A 16,942-nucleotide genomic window follows, 5' to 3' on the forward strand; every position below is an offset into this window, starting at 1 on the left:
AGATCATTCCAAAAATAAGGGAAAGAAAGAGGAGCTAGAAATAATAGAAGACTTATTAAGAAATTCATATGACAGCTGTCATTTCAGCTGTAATAGTGAAATCTAGAAGATTGTGGAATAGCATTATCAGTGTTCTGAAAGAAAATTACTCCTAATTTAGAATTGTTTACTTAGAAAATATATCTTTCAAAAAAGAAAAGTGAATATGAGGGTGAGGAGATTATCAGAAAAATGAAAAAAATGAAAGATTTAAATTAGGACTTCTAAAACATACACTCAGGAAGAAAGGACAAGACGTCAGAAGAAATATATAAGAATCAAGAAGGCAGATTTTTACATGAAAAATGCAAACGAATCTAAAAACGTATATTGGATAAAGTAGTTTACTCTGTAAGATGGATCAAGCAAGGGAAGTGGATATAATCTTATTATATAACAATCAATGTTATTCTATACACTTTTAATGGGCTGTTAGAACACACAATTTAAAAAGAAATGTTTTCTAGTATGAATACAAATATATAGGTTAACTATAGGACAAATCTAATATGAGATAGGAAAGCATATCTAGATCTTAATACATTTAAACATGTATAAATATATTAAGAGATATAACATTTTCATGCACAAGAAGACTATCTTAATTATGTCAATTAACTTTCAGTTTGATCTATAATTTCAGTGTAATTTGAATCAATATCTTAAAAGGAATTTACCGGGCTTCCCTGGTGGCGCAGTGGTTGAGAGTCCACCTGCCGATGCAGGGGACATGGGTTCGTGCCCCGGTCCGGGAGGATCCCACATGCTGCGGAGCGGCTGGGCCTGTGAGCCATGGCCGCTGAGCCTGCACGTCCAGAACCTGTGCTCCGCAACGGGAGAGGCCACAACAGTGAGAGGCCCACGTACCACAAAAAAAAAAAAGAATTTACCAAGAAATTTGATAAGATGATTGCAAACTTTGATTGGTTGGCCAGGTGATGGTTGTTATGCACCCCAGCAAGAAATGGACTGACTTGACCTCACAGATGTCAAGACCCATTACGAAGGTAGAAACAGGACACAGGTTATCCCCACACCAATTAAAGGAGAAAAAGGAGGTCAAACTTAAAAAATAGAGCAGAAGAGTGAGACCACCCTATGGTGAATACTACTTTTTAACACACACAAACAAAAACACAAGTACATATACACAAATAAAATTCACATTCAAAATATTAAAGCTAAAAGAAAATATTAATATATTTGATACCTTAATATTAAGAACTTCTAATAATTAAAACACAAAAAAGTTTAAACAGAGTCACAAAATAGAACTTTCAATACATGTAAACAATAAAAGATTAGTACTTAGGTTGTATATTAAATCACATAAATTATTAAGAAAAGACTTGCAACTCATTAACTTCTGTTTAAACCCCTATAACAAAATTCTTACATTATAATACATACTCTAATTTTTTTGCATATGTTTTTAAAAGAGAATATTATAGAAGTATACACAGCAAAAGAAAAACACAATCCAATTTATTCATTTGTATTTTCTTTGTTCCCCACAATTAACTTTCATAAAATCAGCTTTGATAGAGAGAAACAGGACAATTTAAAAAGTGGAGATAGCAAAAGAAAAAAACAAAAAGAAGTGGACTACATTGACTAAAAATCTTCTGCACAGCAAAAGAAGCCATCAATGAAATGAAAAGGCAAGATATGGTATCAGATAAAATTTGCAAACCCTGTATCTGATAAGGGGTTAGTAGTAAAAAATATATAACAGATTTCTACAACTCTTAGCAACAACAGCAACAACAAAATAACCCAATTTAAAAAAATGAGCAAAGGACCTGAATAGACGTTTCTCCAAAGAAGACAAACAAATGACCAATACATAAATGAGAAAGTGCTCAACATCGCTAATCATCAGGGGAATGCAAACAAAAACCTCAATGAGATATCACCTCACACCTGTTAAGATGGCTATCATTTTTAAAAAAAGATAAAAAGTGGAGATGACAGCAGGACAGTCCCCTCAGGAAAACGTGCTTCAGTGAGTATGGAATGGGAGAATTGATCTGCTCAATCTACAGGCATTATATCACATTGACTGTGATCCAGAGTAGGGCAATCATGTTTTCCACGTTGTTTTAACATTTAGAAGAATGTAATTTATTTAACTATTAATTTACTTCCATATGTAATAGCCACTAAATACAAGGTTATTTCTGTATTTTATCTAATAACCAGCCAAAGAAATAGCAATTTGTTTTAACACAAGGAGGAAAAAGTTAAAATAGTAATAATAATGTTAAAAATAAGATAGAACTTCTGTTTATTCTGATTTATTTAGAAGTCTTTGTATTATAATCACTAGTTTGTTTTATGCATTTGAGTTTGGTGGGTAAATATAGTCATAAAAAATATTACATCTCTGGCATTAGTATTCCAGAAAGAAAATTGTATTGTCATAAACGCTCAAGTGTTCCAAAACTTGTTGGGACCAGTCATATCCATAACCAGGCTTTGGTGAAGACTGAAAAAGTAGTATAAGTACAGTCCCTAACCAAGAACTATAAACATTTGCCCTTCAAAGCCAGCATTTTATGAAACTTTAAAGGCCAACATTTTATAAAAGAGTCTTTTGGCCTCTATTCATTTTTCAAACTTTTTATGGAAAAGGGAAAGTCACATGAGAAGAAATCAAAGCATACCAAATTTGGTTTAGACACGTTAGTTGTTGTTTCTGCCTCTAATAAAACACACAGACTACTAGTGAAGCTTATCATCTGTTAAAAGGCAGAAATATCCCCCTCAACAATTATAGAAAAACAAAAAGACTTCAATTACCTACTCGGTCTCTTTGCTCTCATGGTTCTATTGGTTTCTGGTATTCCTTAATATGAGTAAATTACAGCTACTGTTTAAATATGCTCTCAAAAGACAAAAAAAGATATCTATGGAGGACAAAGTTTTGAACCAGAAATCACATTTCAAAATTTTACTTGTTTTACTTAGGTACATTTACTAAGTATATTTAAAATTAGTTATGCAATTGTCCTCACTGGTTACAGAGAACATATATATGGCAGAATTAGTTTGCAATTCAAGGTTTTTTAAATGTAAAGTTTTCAGTCATTATTCATATATAAAAAGAATGTTTCCCCACCCTTTTGAAAGAATAAGTAACCACAGTATTAAACAGTACCTTTGTAATCAAACATATATTTATACAATTAAAGGCTTTGCAACTGACCAAAATGATTGGTAAAAGCAGAGCTTTGTAACTGAAATGCACATTAAATGATAGTAGCCATTGGATTTTCTTTGTTTATAAATGTTTAGAACAACACTCTTAGATATAGAGACACCAAAGAAGAAAAACAACCTATAAGTTTATTTATGGTTTACCTTCCTGGCATGAAGTACATTTTAGCAGAAAATGTAGAGGATTTTTTAAACATATTTATTGAACTATGATTACTTTACAATGGTGTGTTAGTTCCTTCTTTATAACAAAGTGAAACTGATATACATATACTTATATCCCCATACCTCCTCCCTCTTGTGTCTCCCTCCCATAATGTAGAGGAATTTATATGCATTTAAAGTTGGAAAAGTAGAGAGCAGTTGAAGACATAATATTTCTGCAATGTTCAGACAGATGTGATGGATCCATTATCTATACACACCTAAATTAATACATAACACATCATCTGAATACCAAAGTATTTGAATATTTCTGTGATAGAAACAAAATTCCAAAGCATTTATAGAATTGAGATATATTCCCTAAGACATCTCCTCTAAAAAATGTAATTGTGTACTGATTCATAAAAAGAGATGGATATGATGAAATATAAAACAGAGACTTTTGATTAAAACATAGAAACATAGTTTTCAAATATAACAGGATGAATGTGTTTATTTAATATTGTATATTAAAAACAAGGTTTGGTGGCCCAAAAAGATGGGAAAGGACATGTCAAGGGAAGTTTTGGTTCTGAGAGCATAGAATGAAGAGCACAGGAGAAGTATTTATTTTCTGTGAAAGTGTTTTTGTGGAAAGTAAAGCTAGAATAAAGAAAAACTGAGATAATTCATAGATCATTAGATAAATATTAAGAGCAAGGTTAGATGAGAAAAAGGGAGAATGAAAATAGAAATAAAATCATTGTGGGGCACAATGAAAGGAAAGCAATGTATTGTTAATTTCCTGACAATTTACTGAGAAGAATGGTGCCCCCAGTCAGTAAGGAGGCAAGTAAGATTTTAAATATAGGAAAAACTTTTGCAATCTTGGTTTGAGTTAGTAGGGTGGGAGGCTGCCAGGGCACAAGTTTTCATCAGTTCATTACATATTAGGTATACAGGAGGAATGGTGCCCTAAGAAATCTGGGCTTAAATTTGACTGAAATAGGGATAATTGAAGAAAAGAAGCACAAGAACCCAAAAGAAAAATTTGAAACCATGCAGGAAATTGAGAAATTGATGGGATTTATTTATCCAACAGACAAAAGAAAAATCATTCTAGAGATTAAAATAAACCCCAAGAAATAGTGGAGAAATTAAAAACCTAGAAAGAGAGATAAAATGGATAGGCCAGTTTCTAAGGAAAGTACTATGGAAGCACAGAAGGTTGGGGTCATAGTTGGGGACAGGGAAACCTATTTCGTGACTGGGCTGGGCCTGGATGAAAGCAAGGGTGAATCAGTTGGGTGACTATAAGGGTGGAGGGAAATCTAGTTCAAAGAGAAAACAAAAGTCGATGCTTGACAATGTGGGGTCCAGCATCAATAGCAGCACCTGGGAGGTAATTGGAAATGAAAATTCTCAACTTTGGGTATCGAACGCAGGCCCACTGAATCACGAGCTTTGGAAAAGAGCTCCAGCAATTTGTACTCACAAACCCTCCAGTGATTTTGGGGTTGGCTAACATTTGATTACCAATAACACAAGCAAACACCTAGAGACAAGAAAGAACATCTTACTGTCACATATAATAGAAGTTATTTTTTAATCATTTATTTTCCTTTCAATTTTGCGCATGTACTTTTAATCACATATTTTTTTAATTGCATGTAATGTTATGAAAACAAAATTCTCACAAAGTAAAATCCCACATAACTAGGACATGGACCGAGAACTAAAATATTCCCAACAATCCAGGAGCTCTCTTCACACCCCTTCCCACTAATAATCCCCCACCCTAGACTGCCAAAGATAGAGACTCTCCTGAATGTTTATAATTTAGTTTTCTGTTCCTTCATTTGGTCTTTATACGGATGGGATTTTTCACTATGTTCTCTATACTGTCTAACCTTTTATTTTCATGTGGCTTGTGAGAGTTTACATTTAGTTAAATGTATGATTATATGCTTTTTAATTGTATATGGTCATTATTTAGACAATTTCTAGCTTGAGACACTTATGAATGATTCCAGTATAAGCGTTCCTGCACTAGTTTTTGTGGCTTCTTTATAAGAATATATATATATATATATATATATATATATATATATAGGTGTATATATATGTGTATATATGTATACCTACTACATATATGTATGCACTATATATAGTGTGTATACACTCTATATATGTTGCAGTCATGTTTTATATATTTGTTAAATGTTGGTAATTAATAACAGATCATTTCCAAAGTGATTGTGCTAACTTACACTCCTATTAGCATGTATGAATTTTCCTTTTCTATACAAGCACACATCACTCTGCAGGTCACCCATTTTTATTATAGTTACTCTTGAAAATACACAGCAGTGCTTTATTTTGGTTCAATTTTTATATCTATATTAACTAATAAGAGTGGGTGCTTTGAATCTTTATTGGTAATTTGATTTTTTGTGTGAAGAACCTATTTAAGTTCTTTTTTGATTGTTTTATGTATATACATATATGTATGTGTATCTAGAGAGTTTTTGTAATATACAATCATAATATATACACATAGGTATAATTTACATATTTTTATTCATTTGCAGGCATTTCTAATATACTCTGCATTTGCTAGTTATCAGTGTTAAAAGTGTTTTGTCCCATTCTCTTATTCAGTTTTCAACCTTTAAATGGTGTCTTTGAACTAATAGATGTTCTTATTTTTTTCTTTTATCTTTATTAGAGTATAATTGCTTTACAATGGTGTGCTAGTTTCTGCTTTATAACAAAGTGAATCAGTTATACATATACATATATTCCCATATCTCTTCCCTCTTGCGTCTCCCTCCTTCCCATCCTCCATATCCCAACATTCTAGGTGGTCACAAAGCACCGAGCTGATCTCCCTGTGCTATGGGGCTGCTTCCCACTAGCTATCTATTTTACATTTGGTAGTGTATATATGTCCATGCCACTCTCTCACTTTGTCAGAGCTTACCCTTCCCCCTCCCCATATCCTCAAGTCCATTCTCTAGTAGGTTGGTGTCTTTATTCCTATCTTACCCCTAGGTTCTTCATGATATTTTTTTCCCTTAAATTCCATATATATATTTATATATGTGTGTGTGTGTGTGTGTGTGTGTGTGTGTGTGTGTGTTAGCATACGGTATTTTTCTTTCTCTTTCTGACTTACTTCACTCTGTATGACAGACTCTAGGTCCATCCACCTCATTACAAATAGCTCAGTTTCGTTTCTTTTTATGGCTGAGTAATATTCCATTGTATATACGTGCCACATCTTCTTTATTCATTCATCAGATGTTGGACACTTAGGTGGCTTCCAGCTCCTGGCTATTGTAAATAGAGCTGCAATGAACATTTTGGTACATGACTCTTTTTGAATTATGGTTTTCTCAGGGTATATGCCCAGTGGTGAGTTTTCTGGGTCATATGGTAGCTCTATTTGTAGTTTTTTAAGGAACCTCCATACTGTTCTCCATTGTGGCTGTACCAATTCACATTCCCACCAGCAGTGCAAGAGTGTTCCCTTTTCTCCACACCCTCTCCAGCATTTATTGTTTCTAGATTTTTTGATGATGGCCATTCTTACTGGTGTGAGATGATATCTCATTGTAGTTTTGATTTGCATTTCTCAAATGATCAATGATGTTGAGCATTCTTTCATGTGTTTGTTGGCAATCTATATATCTTCTTTGGAGAAATGTCTATTTAGGTCTTCTGTCCATTTTTGGATTGGGTTGTTTGTTTTTTTTATTATTGAGCTGCATGAGCTGCTTGTAAATTTTGGAGATTAATCATTTGTCAGTTGCTTCTTTGCAAATAATTTCTCCCATTTTGAAGGTTGTCTTTTCATCTTGTTTATGGTTTCCTTTGCTGTGCAAAAGCTTTGAAGCTTCATTAGGTCCCATTTGTTTATTTTTGTTTTTATTTCTATTTCTCTAGGAGGTGGGTCAAAAAGGATCTTGCTGTGATTTATGTCATAGAGTGTTCTGCCTATGTTTTCCTCTAAGAGTTTTATAGCTTCTGGCCTTACATTTAGGTCTTTAATCCATTTTGAGCTTATTTTTGTGTATGGTGTTAGGGAGTGATCTAATCTCATACTTTTACATGTACCTGTCCAGTTTTCCCAGAACTGCTTAGTGAAGAAGCTGTCCATTCTCCACTTTACATTGCTGCCTCCTTTATCAAAGATAAGGTGACCACATGTGCGTGGGTTTATCTCTGGGTTTTCTATCCTGTTCCATTGATCAATATTTCTGTTTTTGTGCCAGTACCATACTGTCTTGCTTACTGTAACTTTGTAGTATAGTCTGAAGTCAGGGAGCCTGATTCCTCCAGCTCCGTTTTTCGTTCTCAAGATTGCTTTGGCTATTCGGGGTCTTTTGTGTTTCCATACAAATTGTGAATTTTTTTGTTCTAGTTCTGTGAAAAATGCCAGTGGTAGTTTGAAAGGGATTGCATTGAATCTGTAGATTGCTTTGGGTAGTAGAGTCATTTTCACAATGTTGATTCTTCCAATCCAAGAACATGGTATATCTGTCCATCTATTTGTATCATTTTTAATTTCTTTCATCAGTGTCATAAGTTTCTGCATACAGGTCTTTTGTCTCCTTAGGTAGGTTTATTCCTAGATATTTTATTCTTTTCGTTGAAATGGTAAGTGGGAGTGTTTTCTTGATTTTACTTTCAGGTTTTCATCATTAGTGTATAGGAATGCCGGAGATTTCTGTGCATTAATTTTGTATCCTGCTACTTTACCAAATTCATTGATTAGCTCTAGTAGTTTTCTAGTGGCATCTTTAGGATTCTCTATGTATAGTATCATGTCATCTGCAAACACTGACTGCTTTACTTCTTGTTTTCCGATTTGGATTCCTTTTATTTCCTTTTCTTCTCTGATTGCTGTGGCTAAAACTTCCAAAACTATGTTGAATAAGAGTGGTGAGAGTGGGCAACCTTGTCTTGTTCCTGATCTTAGTGGAAATGCTTTCAGTTTTTCACCATTGAGGACAATGTTGACTGTGGCTTTGTCATATGTGGCCTTTATTATGTTGAGGAAAGTTCCCTGTATGTCTACTTTCTGCAGGGTATTAACCATACATGGGTGTTGAATTTTGTCAAAAGCTTTCTCTGCATCTATTGAGATGACCATATGGTTTTTCTCCTTCAATTTGTTAATATGGTGTTTCACGTTGATTGATTTGCATATATTGAAAAATCCTTGTATTCCTGGAATAAACCCCACTTGATCATGTTGTATGATCCTTTTAATATGCTGTTGGATTCTGTTTGCTAGTATTCTATTGAGGATTTTTGCATCTATGTTCATCAGTGATTTTGGCCTGTAGTTTTCTTTCTTTGTAACATCGTTGTCTGGTTTTGGTATCAGGGTGATGGTGGCGCTGTAGAATGAGTTTGGGAGTGTTCCTCCCTCTGCTATATTTTGGAGGAGTTTGAGAAGGATAAGCGTTAGCTCTTCTGTAAATGTTTGATAGAATTTGCGTGCGAAGCCATCTGGTCCTGGACTTTTGTTTGTGGAAGATTTTTAATCACAGTTTCAATTTCAGTGCTTGTGATTGGTCTGTTCATGTCTTTTATTTCTTCCTGATTCAGTCTTGGCAGGTTGTACATTTCTAAGAATTTGTCTATTTCTTCCAGGTTGTCCATTTTATTGGCATAGAATTGCTTGTAGTAATCTCTCATGATCCTTTGTATTTCTGCAGTGTCAGTTGTTACTTCTCCTTTTTCATTTCTAATTTTATTGATTTGAGCCTTCTCCCTTTTTTTTTAGATAAGACTGGCTAATGGTTTATCAATTTTTTTTTATCTTCTCAAAGAACCAGCTTTTAGATTTATTGATATTTGCTATCACTTCCTTCATTTCTTTTCATTTATTTCTGATCTGATCTTTATGATTTCTTTCCTTCTGCTAACTTTGGGTTTTTTTTTTTTTTCCTTCTTCTTTCTCTAATTGCTTTACATGCAAGTTTAGGTTGTTTATTCGAGATATTTCCTGTTTCTTAAGGTAGAACTGTATTGCTATAAACTTCCCTCTTAGAATTGCTTTTGCTGCATCCCATAGGTTTTGGGTTGTTGTGTCTTCATTGTCATTTGCTTCTAGGTATGTTTTGATTTCTCCTTTGACTTTTCAGTGATCATTTCATTATTAAGTAGTGTATTGTTTAGTCTCCATGTGTTTGTATTTTTTACAGATATTTTCCTGTAATTGATATATAGTCTCATAGTGTTGTGGTTGGAAAAGATACTTGATACAATTGCAATTTTCTTAAATTTATGAAGGCTTGATTTGTGACCAAAGATATGATCTACCCCAGAGAATGTTCCACGAGCACTTGAGAAAAATGTGTATTCTGTTGTTTTTGGATGGAATGTCCTATAAATATCAATTAAGTCCATCTTGTTTAATGTATCATTTAAAGCTTGTGTTTCCTTGTTTATTTTCATTTAGGATGGTCTGTCCATTGGTGAAAGTGGAGTGTTAAAGTCCCCTACTATGAATGTGCTACTGTCAATTTCCCCTTTTATGGCTGTTAATATTTGCCTTATGTACGGAGGTGCTCCTGTGTTGGGTGCACAAATATTTACAATTATATCTTCTTCTTCGATTAACCCCTTGATCATTATGTAGTGTCCTTCTTTGTCTCTTCTAATAGTCTTTATTTTGAAGTCTATTTTGTCTGATACGAGAATAGCTACTCCAGCTTTCTTTTGCTTTCCATTTGCATGGAATATGTTTTTCCATCCCGTCACTTAAGTCTATATGTGTCTCTAGGTCTGAAGTGGGTCTCTTGTAGACAGCATATATACGGATCTTGTTTTTGTATCCATTCAGCCAGTGTGTGCCCTTGGTGGGAGCATTTAATCCATTTACATTTAAGGTAATTATCGATATGTATGTTCCTATTACCATTTTCTTAATTTTTTGGGGTTTGTTATTACAGGTCTTTTCCTTCTCTTATGTTTCTCACCTAGAGAAGATCCTTTAGCACTTGTTGTAAAGACGGTTTGGTGGTGCTGAACTCTCTCAGCTTTTACTTGTCTGTAAAGTTTCTAATTTCTCCATCAAATCTGAATGAGAAACTTGCTGGGGAGAGTAATATTGGTTGTAGGATTTTCTCCTTCATCACTTTAAATATGTCCTGCCTGTCCCTTCTGGCTTGCAGAGTTTCTGCTGTAAGATCAGCTGTTAACCTTATGGGGATTCCCTTGTGTGTTATTTGTTGTTTTTCCTTTGCTGCTTTTAATATGTTTTCTTTGTATTTAATTTTTGCCAGTTTGATTAATGTGTGTCTTGGCATGTTTCTCCTTGGATTTATCCTGTATGGTACTCTCTGTGCTTCCTGGACTTGATTAACTATCTCCTTTCCCATATTAGGGAAGTTTTCAACTATAATTTCTTCAAATATTTTCTCAGTTCCTTTCTTTTACTCTTCTTCTTCTGGAACCCCTATAGTTTGAATGTTGGTGTGTTTATTGTTGTCCCAGAGGTCTCTGAGACTGTCCTCAGTTCTTTTCATTCTTTTTTCTTTATTCTGCTCTGCAATAGTTATTTCCACTAGTTTATCTTCCAGGTCACTTATCCGTTCTTCTGCCTCAGTTATTCTGCTATTGATCCCATCTAGAGTATTTTTCATTTCATTTATTGTGTTGTTCATCATTGCTTGTTTCATCTTTAGTTGTTCTAGGTCCTTGTTAAATGTTTCTTTCATTTTCTCTATTCTATTTCCAAGATTTTGGATCATCTTTACTATCATTATTATGAATTATTTTTCAGGTATACTGCCTATTTCCTCTTCATCTGTTAGGTCTGGTGGGTTTTTATCTTGCTCCTTCATCTGCTGTGTATTTTTCTGCCTTCTCATTTTGCTTATCTTACTGTGTTTGGGGTCTCCTTTTTGCACACTGCAAGTTCGTAGTTCCTGTTGTTTTTGGTGTCTGTCCCCAGGGGCTAAAGCTGATTCAGTGCATTGTGTAGGCTTCCTGGTGGAGGAGTCTAGTGCCTGTGTTCTGGTGGATGAGCCTGGATCTTGTCTTTCTGGTGGGCAGGTCCACGTCTTGTGGTGTGTTTTGGGGTGTCTGTGGACTTATTATGATTTTAGGCAGCCTCTCTGCTAATGGGTGGGGTTGTGTTCCTGTCTTGCTAGTTGTTTGCCATAGGGTGTCCAGTACTGTAGCTTGCTGGTTGTTGAGTGAAGCTGGGTGTTGGTGTTGAGATGGAGATCTCTGGGAGATTTTCCCCATTTAATATTATGTTGAGCTGGGAGGTCTCTTGTGAACCAGCCCACCTCAGAGGCACAGCACTGACTGCTGGCTGCAGCACCAAGAGCCTTTCATCCACATGGCTCAGAATAAAAGGGAGAAAAAGTAGAAAGAAAGAAAGAAAGAAAGAGGATAAAATAAAATAAAATGAAGTAAGGTAAAATAAAATAAAATTATTAAAATAAAAATTATTAAGAAAAAAAAATTCAAGTAAAATGAAAAAAACCCGGACGGATAGAACTCTACGACAAATGGTGAAAGCAAAGCTATACAGACAAAATCTCACACAGAAGCATACACATACACACTCACAAAAAGAGGAAAAGGGGAAAAATAATAAATCTTGCTGTCAAAGTCCACCTCCTCAATTTGGGATGATTCATTGTCTATTCAGGTATTCCACAGATGCAGGGTACATCAAGTTGATTGCGGAAATTTAAGTCGCTGCTCCTGAGGCTGTTGGGAGTGATTTCCCTTTCTCTTCTGTGTTCGAACAGCTCCTGGGGTTCAGCTTTGGATGTGGCCCCGCCTCTGCGGGTAGGTCGCCAGAGGGCGTCTGTTCGTCGCTCAGACAGGATGGGGTTAAAGTAGCCGCTGATTTGGGGACTCTGGATCACTCAGGCAGGGGGGAGGGAGGGGTACGGATGCTGGGTGAGCCTGCGGCGGCAGAGGCCACTGTGACGTTGCACCAGCCTGAGGCGCAACGTCCGTTCTCCCGGGGAAGTTGTCCCTGTATCCCGGGACCCTGGCAGTGGCGGGCTGCACAGGCTCCCCAGAAGGCGAGTGTGGATAGTGACCTGTGCTCGCACACAGGCTTCTTGGTGGCGGTAGCAGCAGCCCTAGCGTCTCTTGCCCTTCTCTGGGGTCCGCGCTTTTAGCTGCGGCTCGCGCCCATCTCTGGAGCTCCTTTAAGCAGCGCTCTTAATCCCCTCTCCTCAGCGCACCAGGAAACAAAAGGGGAAGAAAAAGTCTCTTGCCCCTTCGACAGCTCCAGACTTTTCCCCGGACTCCCTCCCGGCCAGTCAATGGCACTAACCCCTTGAGGCTGTGTTCACGCCTCCAACCCCGGTCCTCTCCCTGCACTCTTACCGAAGCCTGAGCCTGAGCTCCCAGCCCCGCTCGCCCCGGCGGGTGAGCAGACAAGCCTCTCGGGCTTGTGAGTGCCTGTCGGCACTGATCCTCTGTGCGGGAGTCTCTCCGCTTTGCCCCGCACCCCTGTTGCTGTGCTCTCCTCCACGACCCTGAAGCTTTCCCCCTCCGCCACCCGCAGTCTCCGCCCGCGAAGGGGCTTCTAGGGTGTGGAAACCTTTCCTACTTCACTGCTCCCTCCCACTGGTGCAGGTCCCATCCCTATTTTTTTGCCTCTGTTTATTCTTTTTTCTTTTGCCCTACCCAGGTACGTGGGGACTTTCTTGCCTTTTGGGAGGTCTGAGGTCTTCTGCCAGCATTAAGTAGGTGTTCTGCAGGAGTTGTTCCACGTGTAGATGTGTTTCTGATGTATCTGTGGGGAGGAAGGTGATCTCCGTGTCTTACTCTTCCGCCATCTTCCCCCTCTCCGAGCCCAGAACTGTCCATTTTTATCAAAGAAATTAAAGCAAAAGAGCACAGTCATTCTCAGGCATTTGCATGTAGTCTATAGCTGCTTCCATGATACAAGAGCAGAATTCAGTGGTTCAAGAGATGTTATGACCCTCAAAGTCTAAAATAAATACTGTCTGGCTTTTTAGTCAAAAATAATGCATATATTTGCTGTAAAGTAAAATATTAAGTGTTCAGCTCCTTGCAATAAGTTGTGGGTTCAATCCTGGGAATCTGAGTAGAACAGCAGTGTAGTGAGAGCCACACTTTAGGAACTTAAAATTAATATGTTTAACTGTTAAAATTTCATGCCATGCATGGTTGAAACTGAATTAATAATATGAGAGTAAGAGTACTTAAATGGTATTTGTTAAAACATGCATAAACTTAATAACTTAAATAGTTATTTTCATTTATCTGAAACACCTAAATATCAAGCTTTTACACAATGACTTTTAACATGTATGAATATTAAATATTTGCATCAATTATCCTTCCTTATTTTGAAGCAGTTCTTCATCTTGACAAAGTCTTAAAGCTGTAATAAACAGGAGTCAACAAGTTAGCTGTCTTTCTTCAGTTTTCTTGCCTATCCATAGAGCATAATAGCTTTGTTCTTACATGAAAGTAGACTAAAATGAATTTGCATGACTAAAATGTTCAACTAACTGCTGTGCATTATTTTATACAGAATTGCTTTAGAAACTTTTGACATTTCATAAGAGGACTGACCAAAAAAACTTACTGAAATAATGATAAAACATTGCAATCTAAAATGATCTTCTATTTATTGTGATTTTTATGGATATATGCACCTTATTAGGATAGTGGAGATAGTTTGCTTTATAGAAACCCCGTTATGATCTCCATTAAAGTAAAATTTACTTAGATTGATTTAATAAGATTGCTGCTTAATGTCTTAGTTTAAATTATTTGTATTATGTGTGTTATATGTACATGGCTGTATATGTATTTTGCTAAGTCTAAAATGAAAAGATGCATCACCCACTTTTGCATTTACCCTCCAGTAATTCTTTTTACATTGAACAGGTTTTTTTTTTTTAATGCTCCATATTTTGCTATAAAAGGGGTTAATTTCACATAGGGACTCATGCAAACACTTTAATACATTGAAAAAATAGAACAAATATATTCCTCTAGGCTGTACCAAACCGTGCCCACAAATAGTCATAGTTCATTTTTATTCTTAATATTGCTCCCCAATATTTTCATTCTTTTATTTGTGTGCAGATTGTCTCTAGTGTATTTATTTCATTTATTATCTTATCAAAAGCAGTTAATAGCAACTGAATCATTCTACTAAGTTTGTGTTTTCCAACTTCTTCTATAGCTGTTGAATAAGCAGGCATTTCAAGTCCTCTCAAATTATGTCAGGTGATACTTTGTAAAGTTGGTCATCATATTTTCAGCCTTTCACATTTCCTTGCTGCCCACCACTCATTAAACCAATACCAGAGGTTTTAAGTTCCCATAATTGCAAAATCTCAGTTTTGGTAAAATATTCTGTAGTTGTCATATTAGGCTAGATTACATTAACTCAACAAATACACCTTAACCCAATGATTTTCTCATGACAAGTCATTGGAAATCCGTTGCCTCTGCAGGGTAGACCTTTCCCAAGTATTGACTTAGGAATCCAAGCATCTGGAATATTTTAGAGTCACCAAATGGAATATGTGGCGTCCAAGTGGCTAGAGCAAAAAGGATGAGAGATGGAAAGGCTTTGACCTGGACTGAACACCCAGAATTTCTATTAGGATTTCATTGGCTAGAACATGTATGGCATATAAAGATGGCTTCGAAGGCTTTGGAATAACAGATGAACTTTACTGTCTTCACCACATAGTTCCAAAAATCGTGGCTGTCTTTAGCGAGATGTCAGCTGGCAATCTGGCTGCTGGCTACTTCCTCAGCATCTCGTGGGTCACTTCTGCCCACTTTGGTTGTGTGCCCTCATCCTCTGCTACTTCACACCAACTTTGTATAAGTGTTTGTTTTAAATTTCCAATGGGAAAGCTAAGTCCATAGAACTAAGAGTCTATGAAGGGCATTATAAGTGGAAAAATAAAAGCCAGTTTCAAAAAGTCACACGTTGTATGGCTCTACTTACATAATATGATTGAAATGACAAAACTGTAGAGATGGAGAAAAAATTAATGGTTGCCAGTAGCTAAAAATAGCAGGGCAAATAGGGGCCAGTGAGAATATGAAGGTGCAACATAAGGGAAATCTTTGTGGTGATGAAATAGTTCTGTACCTTGAAGGAGGTGGTGGTTACCTGAATCTACACATGATAAATGACATAGAACCATATCCACACATTGTACTAATGTTGATTTGCTAGTTTTGATACTATATTATAGTTCTATAAGATGTATCTGTACCCAAGACTTCTTGGTACTGTCTTTGCAACTTTATGCGAATTATTTCAAAATAAGTGCTGAAAAATGCACATTTCACTGTTCACTACTTTATCCTGTGGATTACCTTGTAAACTGCCACTACAAATATCCACAGAGATATATTTATAAATTGGGAAAATTTTGTTTGTTTGTACAAGAAGCCAAAGTAAGATTTTATTTATTTTTATGTCATTTTATATTTTACATATGATGTATCCTAGAATGGGGATATTGGACTAATGCTAATAATGAAGTAATATATGAGTCTTCTACCCTTTTTTACAGAACTGATCTAGTGGGCATGTGTTGTGGTGAATTATAATAGGGTTAGGTGGAATTCACATATTTTTATTATTAATCTGCCATTAATTAACCAACTGTGTGACATGTTGCAAGTTGCTCAACCTCTAGCAAAATTAGTTTTTTACTTAAAAAAATTCAACTATAAAACTGGATAATAATGGCCTTTTATAAATTCCAAGTTTGTCTTTAAGGATTTTATCAAATTGTATGGATATAAATGCTATGGAAATGCCAAGCATTACCTAAATATGAGGTAGGGTCATTCAGCTAGTTTCTTACCATGGAGCCAATTAACACTGATGTCTTAAATATAATTAAATGTTATTTCTTACAAATATTTAATAAAATAATATGTTAATATATCACACCACTGAGAAATGCATGTTCATTCTTCTTCATGTGCTCAGAATAGAAGTTGAGTTATTTTAATATCATAATGCCAGTGGTGTGGTCACTCAACATTTTAAACTGCTATTATGTCCTTATATTTTAGAATTTGGCACACGATTCAAACTTCAAATCAATTAACAGCATATCTTCTTCTAAGTGTTTTGTTTTTGTTTCTTTTTTTTTTTTTTGGTTTGTATTCTCTTGCTAAGTAACTTAATTCTCTGTAGCTAAATGTTTCTTGATGCTCTTGTTCACATAATAATGAGTGAGTTTTATATAAAGATTTTTTAATGAACCTGTTGTATACTGTTGGCCTTCGGTCATATACTGATTGGTTGACAAGGTTTATGAACTTGAAGTACAAATATGTTTTTTTTTAACTTCAGTAGATAATTTCTGGAGGCCAGGTGTGCCATTTTTAGTAGGAAGTCAAATATTTCCCTTTTCAGCTCTCCCCAGCAAGTATGAATTGTCCAAAAACCTACTCATTATCCAACAAGGAGTAAAAGAGTAAATTGTGCTTTTGAAATCCAGGATTTAACAGATATGGCAAGGCCAGT

The 16,942-nt window shown here is 35.7% G+C and overlaps 1 protein-coding gene across 2 annotated transcripts in view; it reads left to right on the top strand.

Annotated features, from left to right (window-relative positions):
• EYS (eyes shut homolog) overlaps nucleotides 1-16,942 on the top strand; it is a 1,673,869-nt gene that overhangs the window by 79,368 nt on the left and 1,577,559 nt on the right. The gene's annotated exons all lie outside the window — the stretch shown is intronic.

This window comes from Orcinus orca, chromosome 12 (assembly GCF_937001465.1).
Source record: "Orcinus orca chromosome 12, mOrcOrc1.1, whole genome shotgun sequence".
Lineage (NCBI taxonomy): Eukaryota > Metazoa > Chordata > Mammalia > Artiodactyla > Delphinidae > Orcinus > Orcinus orca.